At 41.3% G+C, this 21,793-nt stretch overlaps 1 protein-coding gene across 1 annotated transcript in view; it reads left to right on the top strand.

The window, feature by feature from the left end:
- Nucleotides 1-21,793, top strand: part of KCNJ6 (potassium voltage-gated channel subfamily J member 6) — a 289,740-nt gene that overhangs the window by 53,122 nt on the left and 214,825 nt on the right. The window lies entirely within an intron of this gene.

Here is a 21,793-nt window from a genome sequence, read left to right on the forward strand (position 1 = left end):
AAACCACAAATTAGAAGGCTTCCTTTTGCCAAAAGAGGCACCCTGACTATTTTTTGCTTTAAATAGTGACCCAACCCCCAACCTTGACCATTGTGCATTTAAGGTAAACTTGGATTTAAAATTCACAACCAACCTTTGGAGAATTTAACAGTAGTATAGAGTGAGGTTTACCTGATCATAAACGAGTAAAATATAGCCCTTCCCCACAGCACTCACAGGAGAAATTCCAACCACTGGTGATTCCAACACCTTACATAATAAGATCAGAAGCTGCTTCCAAGAAGGGCTGTCTTCCAAGCCTCAGTCCAGGAGAGGAGCAGAGCCAAGGATTGAACTTGGTTTGTTCCTTTGATAAGAATGGAGATCTGTCCTGCTGGAGGGCTGGAACCACCTGCTTACCGTGGGCTGACCTGCAGCCACGCTACCCAAAGCTCAGGATTCTCTGTGCCTCCCTATCCTTTCCAGTCTCTAAGCCACCAAAGAGCCCAGCACCAGCTCCTCAGTGAAGCTGGTGGACCCTTCACAAGCCCTCAGCTGGTTCCTCAAATGCCTCCGCTGCTCAGGGTTCATGGCTGCCCTGTGGTTCATGGACATAGGACAGAGCAAGAGACGTGGGTAGGAGGCACTCTTGTGCTTTCAAGGGATGGTTATGAAGAAACTGAATATACCAGATGTAGCAAGAGACAGGAGGGAAGAAGCACTCCCATTCGTTCAAGAGATAGTTATGGACAAACTGAAATATACTAAACATACTTCTACCTGCTGACGTGCGGAGCTCACCAGGCTGTAAACCTTGAGCTCCAGATGTTAAGGGCTGAATTGTGTCCCCTCAGGATTCACAAGCTGAAACGCTAACTTCCAATACCTCAGAATGGGATCATATTTGGAGGTAAGGTCTTCAAAGAGGTAGTTAATTTAAAATGAGGTCCTTAGGGTGAGTGCTAATCCAGTATGACTGGTGTCTTTATAAGAAGAGGAAACTAGGACACAGACAGGTACAGAAGGCAGATTATGTGGGGAAACAAGGAGAAGATGAATATCTACAAGCCAAGGAGAGAGGCCTCAGACGAAACCAACCCTGCTGACACCTTGATGTCAGACTTCTGCCTTCCAGAACTGTGAGGAAATCAATTTCTGCGGTTTCAAGCCACTCAGTCTGCACTGCTTTGTTACTGCAGCCCTAGCAAACTAAAACACCAGAGTGGCAATCTAGGGTAGTGACTGAGGCAACAGTGAGTAAATAAATACCAATTTTATAATATAACAAATACCTACTTAGTCTTCGTCTTCTGCCTGCCACCCTTCTAAGGGCTTTTCATCCCTCACAAGAGTCCCATAAGCTGGGTGTCACAGTACCTCTACTTTACAGATGAGGAAAGTAAAGTAGAGGGAATTTAAGGGTTTGCCCAACGTCACACAGCTTAAGCAGCGGAGCTGAAATTTAAACCCAGGCAGTCTAACCCCAGGTTACGTTTTCCATTCTTATACATAGTAAAGATGAATGTTGCAAAGAAAAATAGGGTTAGAAATTGATGGGGGGTAGAGAGGAGCTCTATATTAGGTAGGGTGTCAGGGAAGCCTCAGAGGAAGTGATGATTTTAACCATAACCTGAATGATGTGACAGAGAGAGGCATGCAAGGACATAGAGGAAGGGCTTTCCTGGCAAGTACAATGGCCCCAGGAGGGAAGGAGCTTGGCATGTGGAAAGAAGAGCAAGAAAACTGGAGATCAGTAAATGCAGTTATGGGGAGAATGCCTGGAGATCCTGCAGGGACTTATAGGTCTCCTGAAACCTAGATTTTATCACGAGTGTGCTGGACAACCAGGGAGCAAGGTCATCTGATTTATGCTCAAAGCCAACAATGGCTCCCCCTGCCATGTAGAGAATGAACTATAGAACATCCAAGACAATTATCGGGAGGTCAGGAGTAGACCAAGCAAAAAGTGATCCTGCCTCGAACTAACGTAGTAGCTGTGAAGATGGCGGGAAACAGGCAGATCTGGGATTTACTTAGAACAGAGAGTCCATGGTCTTCCCCTGAGAAAGGATTAAACTCAAGTTGGAGAAAAATGATCACAGATGAGGTAATTGGAGAACAATTGATGGCTAACTTTTGAGATATTAACTGTGAGGATAACAGGACTCAGGATTCACTTAAGGTTAAGGATTTGCTTAACTATATATCTTGGAGATTTTTCCATGATAATTACCTAGAGCTATATTTTGGTCTTTCATATATTAGAGTTATTATTTTACATTAAGCCTTCAAACCTTTAAAATATTTTTATTTTTCTTTATCTTCCATTTTATGGTCTAGGTTTGCTTTGCTTTGTTGTGTGTTTTTTTGCAAACTGTAGTTTGGCAGACCGAGTCTCATTTCATTCTTCCCTAATATATCCTATACTTGTATCTCAGTTCTTCAGACAGAATCTATTGCCTCCTCACCATAAACTATATTCAGATTCAGGTTCTTTGATTTTCATCCCCCTTTCCTCTTTCTCCTTCACTATCTGGTGATACTGTTACTCCTAGTTCATCTAGTGTTTATCTTTATTCCCTTAAATTATACTCTTATAGTTCCCTATTTGATTTTTCAGCTTTAAACATATCTGATCTTCTTGCTCTGTAAGGTAAGGAACTTTGCAGTCTTTCACTACCTTCATCTTCTCTACCTACCTCCTGAATTTTGTTAGTTATATTATTATTTTAACATTGCCATTGTTTTCACTTCTCTGTTCTTTTCTGTAATAATAATTTCCATGACAATTTTATCCTTAGATCTATATGCAAATGGATTCATCACTCACGGCAACGTTTTCTCATGGTTTCTCCATTCTTCACTTAATGCAGCTGAGATCTGATGCATGATATCTTCAAAAAAGGCTCGTGGAGAACTATCTTTCTCTTTTTTAAACATCTTTATTGGAATATAATTGCTTTACAATACTGTGTTAGTTTCTGCTTTATAACAAAGTGAATCAGCTATACATATACATATATCCCCATATCTCCTCCCTCTTGCATCTCCCTCCCTCCTTCCCTATCCCACCCCTCTAGGTGGTCACAAAGCAACAAGAACTATGTTTCTTGAGTGCTAGCATCTTTAAAACATATCTCTTCATGGCTGAGTAATATTCCATTGTATATATGTACCACATCTTTTTTATCCATTCTTCTGTTGATGGACATTTAGGTTGCTTCCATGCCCTGGCTGTTGTAAATAGCAATGAGCATTGGGGTGCATGTATCTCTTTGAAGTATGGTTGTGCAATTTACAGAGATGTGGATAGACCTAGAGACTGTCATACAGAGTGAAGTAAGTCAGAAAGAGAAAAACAAATATCACATAATATCTTTATATGTGGAATCTAGAAAAACAATACATATTTGAACTTATTTGCAAAGCAGAGATAGAGACACAGATGTAGAGAACAGACATATGGATAGGGGGGTGGGGATGAATTGGGAGACCGGGATTGCCATATATACACTACTTTGTATAAAATAGATAACTAATGAGAACCTACTGTGTAGCACAGGGAACTCTACTCAATGCTCTGTGGTGACCTAAATGGGAAGGAAATCCAGAAAAGAGTGGATATATGTATATTCATAGCTGATTCACTTTGCTGTACAGCAGAAACTAAGACAACATTGTAAAATAACTATACTCCAATAAAAATTAATTTAAAAAATTTTAAAAATAAAAGATATCTCTCAGGTATCTTGACTAGGTATAAAATTTAACTAGGTATAGGTATAAAATAAGAGTAGGTATAAAAATATTTGTCTCACTTTCTTTTCCTAAGGACTTCAAACCATGTTCCATTGTCTTCTAGCACTGAATGTTTCCAGAGAGATATCTAAAGACAGTCCGCATTTCCCCTTCTCAGTGTGTTCTTTGTACTTTGATGCCTGTAGAATTATTTCCTTTTCTTTGAAGTCCAGTACCTACATCAGTATACGCATCAATGTCCATGAATTTTCTTCCTCCTCCAAGAAGGGCACAGTATGCCCTATCAATGTTAAGAATTGAGCTTTATCGGAAAATTTTCTTAAATGATATGTTCAAATATTTTTTTCTATTGATTTATTCTGTTTTCTTATCCAAGGACACAAAGAATATGTTGAGTCACCTTTGTCTTTCATGCCCATCATGTACTATTCAATCCTTTTTTTTTCACTCTTTTGTTTGTTTTCTTTTTATTTTTCTCATTTTCTCAAGTCTGCACTCCATGTCTCTGTATTTTTATCAGTGTCTTTTCTCTTTTGTCCATATCCAAGGTAGCTTCTATTATTATATTCACTTTACTTTTCTCATCTAGGTCATTTTTAATTTATTCTGTTGTTTTGTCATTTCCTCCTACAGCTCAGGAGTCTCTGCTTTTAGTTCTTGAAATATTAAGGTTATTTTTCACCAGTTCTTTGAGTTTGCGGAGAATCATTTTGTTGTCTTTTTCATCTACTCTGCTACAAAATGTTTCCTTGTGTTTTTCCTCAGTACTACACAATGTTTCCTTGTGTTTTCCCTCAGTAGCCTCTAGTTTGTCTCTTTTTTGGCAAAAAGTTTTGAATAGATTCTCTGCTCATTCCTCATCAATGAGGGGCATTCTCCCTGGATCAGCTATCTGTGAAAGGACAGTCTAGAGAGGACCCAAGAAAGCACTGAAAATTAGCAGGGGGTCTCTGGCTCAAAGTGAAGCTCTAATAGTGGATTTTGTCAGAGGGTGTAGTCCTTAAATCACTACAGCTAAGAAAGATTGGCAGCCACAGAGCTGCCAATCATCACAGTTCCTCCTCCATTCAGCCACCCAGGGAGACAGTTTCTTGCAGATCTGAGCATTTTCTCATTTCCTTCTGTTTCCTGTGGCCCCTCTGTGGTGTCACACACTGTCCAGGGAGACTCCCACAGGCAGCCCTACATCTTCATCTTGTTGTTCTAAACATTGGTTGTGCCCCAGGATGGAGAAGACCATGCTCTGCCAGTTCTGCCATAGATCACCAGTGTCCATCAGTCATTCTTTCTCACTGACAGGATTCATTGTGATCCAATTTCTGCTGCATATGGTGCATATCCTTTATACGTAGTCTGGGACTACAGACATTTCCTAGTTTCCCCAAAAAAATAATAAAATTCTTTTTTGTTTCTTTGTCTCTGTGCTGTTTTCTGAAGGAGACAAAGAAGCCCTTGTCTTATCTTCTTCAAACTAGGTATCTCCACAAACAATGGCTTAAATAAATACTACTTTTTCTTTGTTTCTACCCCTAGAGAGTTCAATTCAGTATGTCTGCAATGGAGCATAATCATCTCTAGGCTTAGAAAGAGCCCACAGGCAAAGAATCTGAAGCATTTAGGATGCCACTCAATGGTACTCCTATTCAGAGTACGGACTGATGAACCATATAAAGTGATCTCACACTGGAAGGAAATCAAGTAACCATCATATTTATCCATATCAGCACCCTAGCCAGACACTTCCCCCAGTGCAGAGACCATTGATCAGACCTAAGACTGAAGAGAGGTGGCTTATTGTCACCATGCTGGTCTTTCCCATTTTTGCTTTAATTTTGAAATTTTTTGGACCAACAGAAGTCACAAAAGTAACAATACAGTACACATCCTTGTACCCTTCACCTTTCACATTTGCCTTATTTGTGGATTCCCTCTCTCTCTTTTGGACCATTTGAGAATTAGTTGTAGATGTCAAGATACTTCACCCCTAAGTATCTTAGCATGAATATCCTGGGAACAAGGACATTCTCCACATTGGTTTGAATACCACCTGCTCCACAGGCTCCCTTGCTGATCTCAGTAGAGATAGGGAGTCAGGAACAGAGAGGGTAGATTCCCACATAGGAGCCAGAAGCACAAAATCACCCTGAGTTCAGGACGTGAAAGAATGAATTAGGGAGAGGGCAAGAAAAATGCTAGCAGGGCCTCCAGGGGAAAGGGTCCAGGCCACAGGAAGGAATTGAAAATGTTTACGCTGGTTGCTGCTTTAAGTTGAGTAATTCTATCCCCACCCCTACACCAGAGAATGTGATCCAGTGAATGCCACAATATTGTATAGAATTGCCTCTGTGATATTTAGAAAGCAAACTTGAGTGATTTTAAAATGCAGGGAGCCTGAAGAGCTTCAAAAATGATGTTTGGATGCCCCCATCCCCCATGCTTCTGGCCATGACTCCCTGACTGATGGGGAAAGCAAACACCATCTGCCCAATGCCCAGCCCCACAGAGGTTCCAGACTTAGGAAAGAATTTTTGCCTTGAGATCCCTGAATCCTAGCTCCACCCCTCCCCCTTGCCTTCTGCTGTCCTCTGGGACAGGGAGCCTGAACATCTGCTGCCTGTCAGAAACTGAGGCTCCTGGCTGTGCTGGGCCAAACAGCCCACCTTGTAACTAATGGTGGCAGGAGTCATTTTCTTTTCCTATGGATAAATATCAAAAAATTGGGGATCACTGAATTGTCAGTGGGAAGCCCATTATTGGGAATACATGGTTTAGAGAAAGATTCACTATCTGGGGGCAGGACTGGGTTTCCTAGCTCAGCAGCACTGAGAGGGCCATGTGAACACAGCACAAAATTATGCAATGACTGGTCCACAGGGACAGAGGGTCCCCAGCAGATGCAATCACTCTCAACTTCTGCCTTTTGAATTGGAAATTTACGGTCGAATTTTTAGGTCTCATAAGGCATAAAGGAAGCTATTTTTTCTGCTCCACTTATTTTTTTTTGTCTCAAAATTACTTAAAATGCACAAATGATGCAAACCCATTTTCACTGACACAGACTAGGAATCTCAACCATCCTCTTCTCTCCTCCGGTTTTGTATAGAAAGGTCCCAGGGATAGTTAGAACAAAACAAGGTGAAGGTCATATCAATTCTCCAAAAGGAGAGCCTCTCCAATAGAGAGGCTTACGAGAATGAAAATTCCATTTCTCTCTTTCCTTTAAAGCCCTAGAACATGAAAGCCACATCCCACTCCAAAATCTTTTCATTAACTGCATCCTCACTGCAACACTTAGAATCAGGGCAGGACTGAGTGGCAGAAGAAGAAGCGGGTGGCACGAAGAGAAGAAAAGAAAAAATACATACAAAAGACAAAAACAGAAAACAATTTTTTTTAGTTTAATTCCCTTTTGGTCAGAGAACATAGTCCATGTAATTTCAATTCTTTTAAGTTTGTCAAGGTTTGTTTTATGGCCCAATATATGTTGCATCTTGGTATACATTCTGTGGGCACCTTAAAAGAATGTACATTCTGCTGCTGTTGGGTAGAGTACGCTATGAATTAGATCCTATTGGTCAATGGAGTTGCTGATTTCCTCCATATTTCTGCTGATTTTCTCTCTAGTTGTTCTAACAACTGTTAAGGAGTTGAAGTTTTCAACTATACTTGTGGTTTTGCATATTCATCCTTTCAGTTCTATCAGTTTTTTCTTTACATATTTTACGTCTCTGTTGTTTGATGTATATTCATTTAAGCTTGCTACATGTTCTTGGTTGGTTGACCCTTTGTCACTATGTAATGTTTTTCTTCATCCCTGGTATTTTCTGTGCTCTGAAGCCTATTCTATATTCTAATAAAGCCATACCAGCTTCCTTTTCATTAATATTTGTGTGTTATATCTTTTTCCATCTTTTTTACTTTCAACATATTTATACCATTACGGGAAACAAAGTCTACTGTGTTTACCTCTATATTTGCTCTTTTTATGTCTTTTCTCAGTTTATGGTGTACCAGAAATCCTTCTTTTATCATTTTCTCTTTGTTTAGATAACTTCCTTCACCATTCTTTTAGAGTGAGTCTGCTTTTGACAACTTCTCTTTGTTTTCCTCCATCTAAGAATGGCTTGATTTCCTCTTAATTCATGAAGGATGTTTTTGCTGGTATAGAATTCTGGGCTGATGATTCTTTGCTTTCAGTAACTGAAAAACATTGTGCTACTGCCTTCTGGCCTCCCTAGATTCTGATGAGAAATCCGCTGTCATTTGAATTCTTTTTCCCCTGTAAGTAAAGTGTCATTTCTCTGGATCCTCTCAAGATTGAGAGAGTGGCATGGACATATATACATTACCAAATGTAAAATAGATAGCTAGTGGGAAGCAGCCGCATAGCACAGGGAGATCAGCTCGGTGCTTTGTGACCACCTAGAGGGGTGGGATAGGGAGGATGGGAGGGAGACGCAAGAGGGAGGAGATATGGAGTTATATGTATATGTATAGCTGATTCACTTTGTTATACAGCAGAAGCTAACACACCATTGTAAAGCAATATACTCCAGTAAAGATGTTATTAAAAAAAAAGATTTTCTCTAGGATTCGTAAGTTTGATTATGATGTGTCTTCGTGTGGGTTTATTTGGATTTATCCTGTATTGGATTTACTAAGCTTCTTAAATTTGTAGGTTATTTTTTAACTTGGGAAGATTTGAATACTCTTTTACTCCCAGCCTCTTTCTGCTCTTCTTCTGGTACTCTACGGCATAATTCTTAGATCTTTATTATAGCCCCACAGGTTCCCAAGCCTCTGCTCATTCCTTTTTCAGTCTATTTTCTCTCTATTGCTCTGGTTGCATAAGTTATATTATTCTGCCTTCAAGCTCACTGCTTTTTTCCTCTGTCCCCTTCACTCTGCTGCTGAGCCCACTCACTAAGCATTTTTTGCAGGAACTGTAATTTTTAGTTCTAGTATTTCCATTTGGTTCTTCTCTACACTTGCTAAAATTTTTTGCTGAAGCTTACCATTCTTTGCTAAGATTTTTAAAAAATTTGTTTCATCATGTTTGTAATTGCTTGTTGAATCCTTTGTATGATGACTGCTTTAAAATTCTCAGGTAATTCTGAAATCTGTGTCATGTCAATGTTGGTGTTTGTCTTTTCTCATTCAGTCTGAGCTCTTTCTCTTCCTTATCGTGACAAGTGAATTTTTTAATTGAAACCTAGGCATCAGAAGGATTGTAAGACTCTGGATCTTATTTAAATCACATATTAGAGCAGTTCTCCTCTGACACCACTCTGGTGGTTGTGGGGTTTCACCTAATTGCTACCTAGTATGATGTCTGTCTCCACTGACATAAGGATGAGGGAGGATCCTTGTTACTACTGGGTGGGAATGAGAGTTTAAGCTCCCCAATGTGTCTCCAGTGATACCAACCTGGACAAGAGGGGTACCTCGTTGATGTTTCCCCTGTGGTTTCCACTACACCTTGTGGAAGTGGCATTGTTATTGATGAGTAGTAGTGGAAGTCCTGACTCTGTACTAGGATTCTCCTAATGCTACCCCAGTGGGGATGGGGAGGGCTGCTTCACTACTTCTGAGTCTGGGGAGAAGTCCAGGCTCCCCATGTGGTCTCTAGGGGGAAGCTATTACCCCTCAGAAAGAATGAAAATCTGGGCTCCTCACTTTGTCTACTCTGATACCCCCTGGCAGGAGGTTTGGGGTGCATTGCTACAGCCTGGCAAGGGTAGGAGTCTAGGCTCCCCACTCATCCTCTGCTCTCAGGGTGATGTCACAATTTTTTTCCATGTAGTTTTGGCTGGAGTAGAGCTGTTATTATCTAAACATTTTCTGTCTTTCTAGACTACCTCTTTCCTAGTCCTTTGGCTAGAGAAGGCAGACTTTTGGGAGGCATTTCTGTCTGTATCTATTGACATTTCCAAGTTGCCAACTTCTACAGTGTCTGGTCTAGGACATAAGAAGCAAAAAGGAAAAAACAAAAACAAAACACAGGAAACTCACCACCATGTTGTTCTTCAGGCTCAAGGTCCCTGGTTACTCTGCCATCCTCTCTCCACTTTTTATGTTTGTTATAGGTATAGATATATATACAGGCAGACCTCGTTTTAATTTGCTTCACTTTACTGCACTTAGCCAACACTGCATTTTTTACAAATTGAAGGTTTGGGGCAACCCTACATCAAGCAAGTCTATTGGCACCATTTTTTTCATCAGCATTTACTCACTTCCTCTCTCTATGTCACATTTTGGTAATTCTCACAATATTTCAAACCCTCCACCAGCACAAAGCCTACAACTTGCTGAAGCCTCAGGTGATGGTTAGCATTTTTAGCAAAAAAATGTTTTTTTAATTAAGGTATGTGTATTTTTTTAGACCTGGTGTTATTGCACACTTATCAGATTATAGTGTAAACGTAACTTTCATATGCACTGGGAAACCAAAACAATTGTGCGACTCACTTTATTATGATATTTACTTTATTGCTGTGGTCTGGAACCTAACCCACTATATCTCTGAGGTATGATTGTAATGTTCATGGTTTTTTAGTTGTACTTAGTGAGAAGAATAGAGAAAAGTACACGTATACCATTTTCCCAGAAGCTCAATTTGGATGATTAATTGTAAATAGAGAGAAAAAAAGAAAGGAGGACAAAGAACAAAAGACAAAGGATAAAGGAGTGGTGTTTTCTTGTTTTCCTTTCTTCTCAGAGATGTGTGCTGCCTACAATCAGCCATGAGGTACCTAATGAAGGGGTTACCATCTCTCCTTTCCCTCCTCTGCCCAAACAGAAGTCCAAGCTGAAAATGGGCAAGAAGCACAAGAAAATGATATGATTTTTGTCAGTAAATGTTCCTCCATTCTCCAGCCCTGTAAATGTCACATTTGGTTATGAAATTGCATTTTGCAAAATAACATTTTTAAAATATTCCTCCGACTTAGTATCTTAGTATTGACACAGATGAGAGATTGAAGTACCGCATCTCCTTGTCCCCTGCATCCTTTCTCACACATGCATAAGTAACAGGCTGACTCCTGGTGACTCCAATACCTGGGGCTCTCAGCTACCCATTTGGCTCCCCTAAGACCCAGTCCAGCAGGGATGGTGTCTGTTTTGAAAAGAAGCATCCACACCACTTCCCTGGACACCAACAGTGCCCAAGAGTGGCCTGGCTTGGGAAGGAATTGTTACTATGCTCCACTGGGCTCCCCATATCACTGGGGAATTTCCACATGGGTTATCCAATATTGGGCAGCCTAGTCCTAAGTTTCACCACTGAATTAATCTCCTTTCAAAAAACTTGATCATGGCCCTCCCAAAGGCTGTTCGTGATTGTACCTCACAAAACTGAGCATAAATGAATGCATGAATGGATGGATGAATGAATGAATGAATCCCTTGACCTTCACTACAACCCAGTCAGTTCTTGAGGGAGAACATGGCAAATTGTCTCCTGGCAACACAGCACAGCCCTAGCGAAGGAAGCTATCTCATTCCTGCCAATGGAAACTATAGGTAGAAGTTAAAAGGCAGGGAAGTCGTGAACTCTGAGCAACTGTTTTATCTGGGTAAACTGGAAACTGGAGAAAAATTGTTTTCTCTGGGAAATGGGCCTGGAGAGCTGCCACAGTACCTTTGTACAGGGTTCCCCAATACAACATTCAGTAATTAGCCAAACGTAAGACATTCTAGGGACCATATGTATCTCACCATTGGACTTGAGCAAGTCTTTAAAAGAGGATTCAACCTGCTGGGTGGGGCGAATTTTTCTAAACATCCCTTACATGGCAGAGTAACCAGTGACCAGTTGTTTTTCCAGTCTGCTCCTGTCATTTCTCCCACTTCACCTCCACCACCACCCCTATCACCCACCTCTGATCAGATAACAAAAACAACTCCATACAAACAAAAGCAAAAGAAATTAAGGATTTTTTTGCCCTTTGAAACAATTTTAGAAGGGCTCTTACAGGTCATTCTATTGCACCACTTCCTGGAGCAGAAATCCTTCTGGAGCTTTCTGGACAAATGATGACTCAGCATCCCATGTCAGGAAACTCACAACTGCTCAAGGAAACCTTATTCATTCTATTTATTCTTTTTTTTTTTTTAAACAACAGAAATTTATTTTACTTTTTTTTAATGTCTTTGTTGGAGTATAATTGCTTTACAATGGTGTGTTAGTTTCTGCTTTATAACAAAGTGAATCAGTTATACATATACATATGTCCCCATATCTCTTCCCTCTTCCATCTCCCTCCCTCCCACCCTCCCTATCCCACACCTCTAGGTGGTCACAAAACACCGAGCTGATCTCCCTGTGCTATGCGGCTGCTTCCCACTAGCTATCTATTTTACGTTTGGTAGTGTATATATGTCCATGCCGCTCTCTCACTTTGCCCCAGCTTACCCTTCCCCCTCCCCATATCCTCAAGTCCATTCTCTAGTAGGTATGCATATTTATTCCCATCTTGCCCCTAGGTTCTTCATGACCATTTTTTTTTTTAGATTCCATATGTATGTGTTAGCATACAGTATTTGTTTTTCTCTTTCTGACTTACTTCACTCTGTATGCCAGTCTCTAGGTCCATCCACCTCACTACAAATAACTCAGTTTTGTTCTTTTTTATGGCTGAGTAATATTCCATTGTATATATGTGCCACATCTTCTTTATCTATTCATCTGTTGATGGACACTTCGGTTGCTTCCATGTCCTGGCTATTGTAAATAGAGCTGCAATGAACATTTTGGTACATGACTCTTTTTGAATTATGGTTTTTCTCAGGGTATATGCCCAGGAGTGGGATTGCTGGGTTGTATGGTAGTTCTATTTTTAGTTTTTTAAGGAACTTCCATACTATTCTCCATAGTGGCTGTATCAATTTACATTCCTGCCAACAGTGCAAGACGGTTCCCTTTTCTCCACACCCTCTCTAGCACTTATTGTTTGTAGATTTTTTGATGGCCATTCTGACCAGTGTGAGATGATATCTCATTGTAGTTTTGACTTGCATTTCTCTAATGATTAATGATGTTGAGCATTCTTTCATGTGTCTGTTGGCAATCTGTATATCTTCTTTGGAGAAATGTCTATTTAGGTCTTCTGCCCATTTTTGGATTGGGTTGTTTGTTATTGAGCTGCATGAGCTGCTTATAAATTTTGGAGATTAATCCTTTGTCAGTTGCTTCATATGCAAACATTTTCTCCCATTCTGAGGGTTGTCTTTTGGTCTTGTTTATGGTTTCCTTTGCTGTGCAAAAGCTTTTAAGTTTCATTAGGTCCCATTTGTTTATTTTTGGTTTTATTTCCATTCCTCTCGGAGGTGGGTCAAAAAGGATCTTGCTGTGATTTATGTCATAGAGTGTTCTGCCTATGTTTTCCTCTAAGGGTTTGATGGTGTCTGGCCTTACATTTAGGTCTTTAATCCATTTTGAGTTTATTTTTGTGTATGGTGTTAGGAAGTGTTCTAATTTCATTCTTTTACATGTAGCTGTCCAGTTTTCCCAGCACCACTTATTGAGGAGGCTGTCTTTTCTCCACTGTATATTCTTGCCTCCTTTATCAAAGATAAGGTGACCACATATGCGTGGGTTTATCTCTGGGCTTTCTATCCTGTTCCATTCTATTCATTCTTTAGTTTTGTTTGGGGGTTTTGCTTTCTCTTCTTTGGAAACCAAAGGATGAATTCCTTTCAGTTTTCCAGTTGTTCCTGAAGTTGTCATCATTGTTGCCTCTGGAAGTCATGGCTCTGAGAAGGAGAAGTCCTGTGACAGAAGTATGTACAGGTGCTGGGGTACAGAGAGAACAGTCACTAGAAAACGGGTAGCTGGGTACAATGTCAAACAAGAGGTCAAATCTGAACGGATCCTCGAAGACAAGTGGGAGTTAAGTGTGCAGGCAAAGAAGATGGGAGGAGGGATGGAGCAATGCAATGCGTTCTGGTGCCAAAAGGGGCTCATTTGGCTGGAACATAGTTTAGAAGCAAGGAGTGATGGGGATTGGGCCTGGAGGGTCTCCAAGAGAAGTGTCCTGACTTACCACCAAACGGGGCAGAGTTGGGAGTGCAGAGCAGCCATTAGAGGACTCACTGGGCTCAGAACTTGTATGGTGGCTGAAAGGAAAAGAAAGGAAATAAATATGGAAACTTCTCCCTTTCCGCTTGTGAACAGAGATGGTTTAGCAAAGCTGATGCCTCTGATGAAAGTGAATGGGAGAGGCATCAGCCACTGTAAGGGCTAGGATTCCTGGAAGATAGCTCTGGAGGTGACAAGAGCCTCAGAGAGATGCTGGCCCAGAAGACAGGCAATAGATTGAGTGAAATGAGACCAAGAGAGAATTTCAGGCTGCTTCCAAGATTCATTACCTCGCAGTTGAGTCCTGGGAAACTGGAGTGAACCTAGCACAGGTGCGTCCTGAGACAGGAGTGCCTACCTGAGTTGGTGGCAACGAGAATGTTGTCTGTGTGTTTCAGCTGCCCAGGTCTTCTCGGTGCCTCTCTGCAGTCTGGCTCAGTATTCTCTTTAAAGGAAACCTCTTGATATGAGGTGGGTGATAATGCCTGTCTTATATTTTATGATATGTCCAGGAGCTCTAGGAAAGGAGGAATGAGTCACTCTCAATATTCCAAGAAACCTTGGAATATTGGGCATTCACAAAACATTGCTGGGACGTCGATGCAGGAAGTCTAGAGTGTAGCCCACTGGGTTTCGAGCAGGGGAGGACACACACAGGGGTTTGGAGAAATTCTGCAGCCATGTGATCCAGCAGTTTCTAACCCTTAGCCCCACAACCTATCCCCCTCGAAAGAAGTTCATGTGCTCAGCATACTTCCAAGAAAGAACCCAGGGTGATGTTCCAAATCCTCTCCTCCCACCTAAGACTAAGGGCATAGGGGAATTGAGATGATATGAGTACAAGCACAACTTTGAATTCATTTAATTTATTTTTGTAAGACATCCTAATGCCTCCACGCAGTAGAACCCTCCCTAGTCTGGTCAACATGGCTGCAGTGATGCATCCTAGGGAACCCCGCAGGGTGACCTGTATACAAGGGACCTTAGAAAGGGTGTCTAGGGGAGACAGGGGCTCTCACCTTGTGCAGAGGAGGCCATATCTCCAAAAGCCTCCTGGGTGGCCTGCCCAGTATGAATTTCACCTCCTCCTTCAAACACTCCCCTACAAACTTTTTTTACCACAAGTTCTATCTTTAGATCACCCTAGGAGCCTTTCACTGAGTAAATCAAGGATAAAAACTAACTGTCCCATGTAAAATTGTACCACACTCTAATGGACAATTCTTAATTCCTCAAATCCCTTGTCCCTTGGCTGCTAAGAGGGAGCTCTCTGGGTTGCCCCAAGGTCCAGGCCTTGGCACCAGCCTCCTCCTCCCACAGCTTCACGCATCTCCCCACATCTAGCCCCGGTCTCCCTCCTGAGAGACTCAGCCTGCTCCCCTTTGTCCTCTACAGCTTACACCCTAGTTTTCTAAGCTGGCCCTCTGCTACTCTTCTTTCTCTTGGTCTCAGTCTACCTGCGATCTGCTCTTCCTCGGGTACCAAGTTTCCCCACCTCTGTTTCTCCACCTGGAATATTCTGCCTCATGTCTCCCCTCCCCACATCACTCTTGGACCCCACCCCCCCTTTTTTTTGGTCACTCTGTGAGGCTTGCAAGATCTTAGTTTCCCGACCAGGGGTTGAACTCAGGCCCTTGGCAGTGAAAGGGCAACGTCCAAACCACTGGACTGCCAGGGAATTCCCTCTTTGACCCTTCTTGACACAGTGAAGCTCTTCCTCTAACTCTGGTTCCATGAGTCAGAACTTCTGTGTTTGACATTCAACTCCACTCCTTCCCAGCTCTGTGACCAAGGGCAGTTTGCTGAACCTCTCTGTGCCTCAATTTCTCCATCCCCAAAGTTGGGGGTAATAGCATTTATTTCATAGGGTCATGGTGGAAATTAAATGAGATAGTCTAGCAATGCACTTAACATAGTGCCAGGGTGTAATAAATGTGAAATAAATGTGAGGGATTACTATTTTATTGTCCCAAACCATAGCTGCAAGCTGACTACTGATTTCCATGAGTTTTTTATTAGGCAAAAAATGCAAATTAGTGGTTCTTAAATCCTCTGACCAATATTTTTCTGTAGCAACTCAAGGCAATATGTGGTACCACATTATAAGAACACTTACTTGATTGGTTACCTGAGGATGGGGACATTTCCCTTTTAAATCAGTTCTCCGGTGACCTGCTATGGCATCATGTCAGGAAAGTGGAAAAGGGAAGCTGTGGATGGAGGCCACAGCTGGCATATTTATTGAGAAAGCTAAGAATAAGGTGGGAGATTTGTGGCCCCTGTTTTAACCTGGAGGTGAGGTCCAATGAGGATACAAACTCATAAAATAACATTATCATTTCCCACTTTATATAAATGTTCCTTTAAGTGGTTGTAACTTAAAAAAAATCACAGTTTTCTGATGAATATAAGCACACATTTTTAGAGAGATAAAAATATCCAAAATGCAAATATGACTGGTTTGAAATATATCAACTATGACGAGTTTCCCCCTCATCCTTAAAAGCCTACTTCTGGGGTCCAGAAAGTAATGCAGTCGCACTGTTCAACCCGTAGACCTCACTCAGCTGCACCAACTACTGCCCTCTGTGTGCAAGGGAGCCCCGCGCAGCAGAAAATCCCCTCCTCCACCCTCTCTAAAACTTGGCATTCATGAATCAACCCCCTCACCCAATACACACACAGTGTCTTAGTCGTAGCTTTGAGCTACAGCCAAACTCTGTTATAATTGCCCTCATTAAAAACCCGTCTGTCATTTCAGACAGAGAGGAGTATGTATCTGGCATGGTTCCAGTAGAGAGCCACATTCACCCTAACTGAAACAGAAGTATGGGTATAAATCTCCGCACACACAACACACATCCCAAGCAAACTGCTGAGCTTTTATTTATATTCCCAGGTATGGTAGAGAGAACACAGTCATACAGTAAGAAAATTAAATACCCACTGGCCCTGAGGGTCAATACTCTCCCCCAAGGAGTCTGGTATGGTTTTAACAAGACAATCGGGATTTTTCTCAGCATCTGTGGACATAGCTTGCTCAAACATGTCATCATGATTCCCCCAAACTCTAGATGTTTCTGTTATTCCATTAAATGTATGACAACACAGTTGTAAATGGAATTCCTCTTAGAGCAAAAGAACCCAGCTCTTTCAAGAAGTGTGCCAAGGTTCTGGAACCTTGTGTTCTGGTGGAGGGTGTTGGAAATGGGGGTGTGGGGTGCATGGCCACCAGCTGTTGACACTTACGATGAGTGGTCTCCTGGAAAGTAGGCAGCCTTGGGTCTTATTAGTTTCAGGGAAAATTGTTCTGTTGTATTTGGTACAAATGCCAGAGGTCAGTATTTGTCCTCTAATAGCAAGAACAGACTATAACCCTTGACCCCCACATGGTAGCCAAAGGGAATAATGATCACACACACACACACACACACACACACAGAGATATAACACTTGGGTGCATTAATACACATTTTCTCATTTGCTCTTTACAATGGGCCTGTGAATAAAGAAACACAGATAGATACTACTTATCCACACTTTACAGATAAGCAAACTGAAGCTTCCAGAGGTTAATATAGTAAGTGGATAGGAAGTAAAACCAACACGAAAACCTTTTAAAATCCCCAACCTCTATACTTCTCACTCACTCACATTCTCAAAATAGTAAGAACATCCAAGCAGCACAGACACAGTAAATAAGAATAAATTTTCAGACCAAATAGGCTCTTTTCTCCAAGACAGTAAGATTTCTGTATCGTTTTAATTTTACAATGAGTAAACCAGTTGATTATGTCAACTATCAAAGGCTTTGGCTCCCAGAGCAAAGATATTTCTTAAGGACTCAAAGCAAACATATCTGTCTTTTTCATCTTAAAATATTGCCAATACTCACACTCTCTCCCAAGCTAAGCATGTACAGATGCCCTCTTCACATAGCTGACTACTTCTAGGGGCACATCAGCAAACAGCAAACCATGTCTGAAATGAACAGACCAGGAAACTCTGGCCAAAATGTAAAATGCCTTGCTCAGGATCCTAGGGTGTTTCCGTGGCAGAGACTTCTGGTCTACCACACACTTCCTCTCACCGTGATGGTTGTGCCAATGGGAGCCTCTGGAAGAGGCTACTGGGAGGTGGACTTGACTTTTCCAAAGGTCTCAGAATCCCTTACACAAATAATAAATTATGCAGTGATACACGATCACGTATGAGCATGCTTAGAAACAAAACTCAGAAAAGATGATCAGGAGGAGTAGGGGAAAACTGCAGAGATTGACTGGTACCCAGGGAAGTTCTTAGGGATAAATTTGGGAGCAAAAGGAGGAAATGGAAATTGGGTAATTGCCAAGGCAGGAAAGTACCTACAACTAGGGTTTGACAGATAAAGACAGAACCATCCAGGCAGCCTGCCCTGGTTAAAAGACAAGGATTGCATGCTTTCTTGCTAGAGAAGAACTGACATATTTCAAGCAGGGGTGCCTGGGTCAAGCCTGCATTTTAGACAGATCCCCCAGGATTGTTTCAAGATAAACCTTCAGTGTTGCAGGTAAGGCTGGAGACACAGGGAAGCAATATCAACATTCCCTTTAAGAGACGGCAGCGAAGGGAGGTCAAATTTAAGCTAAGTGAAATATCGGGGATGAGGAAGAAAAAGGAGGTGGGGAGTTCCCAGATTTCTGGCTTAGGTATAATGTGGGTTGTGATCCCATAAACCAAAGACAGAGAATGGAAGAAATCGCCCAGGTGTGAGGGCCTGAGGGTTGGCTGGTGGAAAGTGTGTGGGAATAGAGAGTAACCTTGAAACATGCACTAGACATCTGTGTGGTGCTGTCCAGTCGACGATATTTCAGTGTAGAGGTCAGAGTTGGATGTACAAAGTTGGAAGCCATCGGCCATTTGTGGATATTGTTGTGAATGAGACGGCTCCAAGAAAGAACACAGAGAAGGCAAATCTGAGAAACTCCAACACAGTGCCAGGATTGTTGTATAAGGACTCTTGTCACAATATATCCCTATATGGTAGACCTTGAGGTTCTTGGGGAGTAGAGGTTGACAAGGAGAAGAGACCAGCTTGGTGGAAATTCCTTTCTTGGCATGGGCTTCAGTTTCATCAAGTGCATCACTGTGGAGTTGGACTTGACATTCCTTAAAAGATTCTCTTCCAGGTTTAACATGCTATCATTCCAAATCTCTTCCAGTATTGTAAATCCCATAACCAGGAATTTTACTTTGGAGGAAGCTCTTGGCTTTAGAAAAAGGAGGAGAATTTGCTTGAATGAAATGTAAATCCTTTATCGAGTATACATGTCATGTAATTGCAAACCTCAACTTTCCGATAATGAGGGAAGGACATAAGGAGTTTAAAGGCATCTCCTTGAATGACTAAACCACTTACACAGAAACATATGTCATGATTTCCACCATAACTTATGCCATAGATGAGTCAAACTGGGAGAGCTAAATTTAGGACTTTTAAGGGCCCATCCCCTCTCAATGTCAGAAGTTTCCATCTGGCACAGGGAAGAGGAAAATGCTGACACAGGCAGTATTTGATTTCTCCAGGATATCCAACACATCTGGATAAAAATAGCTGCAAGGAACACCCACCAGCAAGACTGGAGTACAAAAGGTGGCGGGGTCCCTGGGTCATAAGAGATAACACAGTGACACACACACAAGAAGACAGACAAATGACAGGGCTTTGTGAGGATATAATGCCTGGAATCTGGGTGCCTGTGGTTTGGGGACTCTCACCACTGGGGACATTAGAAGAGGACCAAGCTGAAGAGGTGAGTGATCCAGAGTAAGACTTGATGGAGCACAGGGAACAAAGGGAAAGCAAATCATAGACCAGGATACAAGGAGAGATAGTGTAACTAGAGAGGCCAAACCAGCAGCAGAACTAGGCTAAGAGGTGAAGTGGAGAGTCAAGGACAGAGCAAGCAGAGACAGCACAAGTTTCCTACAGGTCAAGGATGAATTTCACTGAGTTCTCACCATGGAGTTGCATCTACGCATGAACTGCCATCAACCACTAGGGTAGACTTGTCTTTGAAGCAGCCTTGTGCACGCACCTGTGAACCTGCGTTGCTGTGAGATGTTCCTCTCTGCCAGTCTTGTCTCTGCCACCCAACGCTCTTAGCCTCTCCAGTAGCTGTGCTTTTCCTTTACATCTTGAAATAAACCACATGGCAGGCTAAACATCATAGGTTAATGCCACCACAGTAGAGTAGTAGATTATGGTTTCTTAGCTCCTTCTGTTCTCAAGGGCAATTATTAGTTTAAGTAAGAGGCAGTGCCCTGGTTTCACTGCGTTATTGCAGGGCTTGTGCAAGTCAAGTGTACTTGTGGTGTGCAAAGTTGTTTATTGACACTCAACACAGACCCTTTTAGTTTGGGGATGGTGGCTCTAGAAGAATGAATAATGATGTTAATTGTACTTTCACACCCAAGCCATGACACGTTGACTCTAGTGCTAGCCAAGCAGCTGTGAAGAACTCAACACTGAACTGTGGCCATGGGGGAAAATAAATGCCACCTTTGACTTCTAAGAACCAGAGTGTTGATGGCACAGGAGCTAGAGGGCAGCTACACGACAGAGTCAATGACATACCTACTCCGTGTGAAAGCATGCTACTGTCGTTCATAAACAGAAGGTCGGAGAAAGAAAAATGACAGTATAAAAGCACAAGATACCACTTTTTGCTTATCAGTTTGGCAAAGATTGGGGAGGAGTGCTAAAGCCACTGGCAAGTTGGCAAGAATATACAGGAGCAAATGTTTTTGAACACCGTCAGAGCCAAAGTTTGTGGGGGACAATTGAGCAATACGTGTCAAAATTCTTAATAGTCATACTTTTTAACCAAATCATACCTAACTCTAATATTTATCCTCAGTGTTGATAGGACAAGGGCACAAATATATGAGTTCAAGGATGCTCATCACAGCGTTTTATAAAATAGTGACAATCTGAAGCAAATTCAGTGGAATCTGGTTGAGGAAATTATGGTGTAATTCATGATGAATGCTATGCAGTCACTAAAAAGTGATGATGTATGCTACCTTTATTGACATAAAAGATGTATGATACGGAGTTAAGTGACAGTAGCTTACAACATCGCATGTATAGTATAGATATTTATATTTATAAAAAGGGGATTATATTTCCATATCTGTATATATTTACAGGTATAGAAATGGTAATAGAAAGATTTTCACCAAAATATTACAGTGGTTTTCTCTGTGGGGTGGCATCATGAGAGAACTATATTTTCTGATTTATAATTTTTCAATATTTTCTGAGTTTTTAAATAATGAGCATGTGTTAGTTTCATCATCAGAAAAAAAATAAGGCTGTAAAAAAAGTAAAATCATAGCAGCCAATGTTTCAGTTACTACACATGTTAGGAGCCTAAGGAAATTAAAGAAATTGAAGCGAACTTTCAGAAGAGATGACCATTATTCTTAATAGATCTGAAGTAATCTTCTAATTAGGACAGATTCAATTTATGTATGTATCATTCTCGCTTTCAGACTCAGTGGGTTATAACCTACATCCCAGTTGAAACAAAATGTTTTCAGCCCAAAACAGATAAGGTCATAAACCCATCAAAAGTGATGACTTTCAAAAAACTCCAGGAATTCAAAAAAGTAAGACAAAGAAAAATGTAGAAAATCTTTTTAGCTTTTAGGAAAAAATGAGACCAAATGACTACAAAAATACCAGCTCCAAAAATGCTTCAACAGGAGAAAATAGAGAGCAAAAGACTGGCATATGGATATCAAAACTCCAGTGTCAAGGAGGTTTTGAAAACTGGTCGTGTGTCACCAATTATATATATCCAAGATCAATGTGACAGACACTCATTACCAAGAGCACTGGCAAGTTTTTTAGGATTCTAAAAATCTCTTTTCAGTGACTGACTGATCATATAGCAATAATGTGAGATTTTAAAATTCATTTCATCA

This window comes from Monodon monoceros, unplaced genomic scaffold (assembly GCF_005190385.1).
Source record: "Monodon monoceros isolate NGI ecotype Baffin Bay Population unplaced genomic scaffold, NGI_Narwhal_1 Super_Scaffold_11, whole genome shotgun sequence".
Classification (NCBI taxonomy): Eukaryota; Metazoa; Chordata; class Mammalia; order Artiodactyla; family Monodontidae; genus Monodon; species Monodon monoceros.